Source organism: Otolemur garnettii, unplaced genomic scaffold (assembly GCF_000181295.1).
Source record: "Otolemur garnettii isolate 467f Iridium unplaced genomic scaffold, OtoGar3 scaffold00104, whole genome shotgun sequence".
In the NCBI taxonomy this organism is placed as follows: domain Eukaryota; kingdom Metazoa; phylum Chordata; class Mammalia; order Primates; family Galagidae; genus Otolemur; species Otolemur garnettii.
The window spans coordinates 2,507,870-2,508,960 of record NW_003852499.1 but is presented as its reverse complement, the minus strand read 5'-3'; the positions used below and the strand labels follow the sequence as shown (position 1 = coordinate 2,508,960).

The 1,091-nt window shown below is 47.6% G+C and overlaps 1 pseudogene; it reads left to right on the top strand.

Moving 5' to 3' along the window:
• Positions 1 to 269: 269 nt before the first annotated feature.
• Positions 270 to 1,091, top strand: part of LOC100956205 — a 54,908-nt pseudogene continuing 54,086 nt past the window's right edge.

Here is a 1,091-nt window from a genome sequence, read left to right as displayed (position 1 = left end):
CTAGTGCCTGTGATCCCAGCTACTTGGGAGGTGGAGGCAGGAGACTTGCTTGAGACCAGGAGTTAGAGGTTGCTGTGAGCTGTGATGCCACAGCACTCTACCCAGGAGGACAGCTTGAGGCTCTGTCTCAGAAAAAATAAAAATAAAATAAAAAATAAAAAATTGTAGCTTCTTCCTAGTCTGAGCTCTCTCTACCAACCCTCCAATCCCACCTCCAGGGGCCAGGTACTTCCCCACCCCCACCCCCCACAGTTCCCCCAATGTCTGCCATGGCCAAAGCCATGCTGCTAAAATGTAACAACTCAGACAATGGCCAAAAAAAAAAAAAGAGAGAGAGAGAGAGATCAGAACTAAAGTGTCAACTTCAATGTCTACATGTCTATAAAAGACAAATGTTTAAACAAAAATAGCCATGCTGCCAACCGGAGACTTGGGTGAGCAAGACTTGTCTGACCATTTGCTGAGCAAGACTTGTCTTTGCAGAGGACAACTTCAACAACACATCTCCACCATCGGAACTGATTTCAAGATCCCCACTGTGGATGTAGAGAGGAAGAAGATCAAGCTGCAAATGTGGGACACGGCTGGGCAAGAGTCATTCAAGACCATAACTACTGCCTGTGACCGTGGAGTCATGGACATTATCCTAGTATATAACGTCACCGATGAGAAGTCCTTTGAGAATATTCAAAACTGAATGAAAAGCAGCATCAAAGAGAATGCCTCAGCTCCGGTGGAGCACCTCTTGCTGGACAACAAAGCGACATGGAGACCAAGAGGAAGGAGCAGGCTTGAGAGCACAGAATTGGATTTTTTAGATGAGTGCTAAACCCGGTATGAGTGTGGATGAGGCTTTTAGTTCCCTGGGCCGGGACATCTTGCTGAAGTCAGGAAGCTGGAGATTAGGAAATGGCAACAAACCTCCCAGCATTGATCTGAAAACCTGTGACAAGAAGAGCACCAAGGCTCAGCGCCTGTGGCTCAAGCAGCTAAGGGGCCAACCATATACTCCTGAGCTGGCGGCTTTGAATCCAGCCCAGGCTCGCCAAACAACAATGACGGCTGCAACAACAAAAAAGAAAATAGCCGGG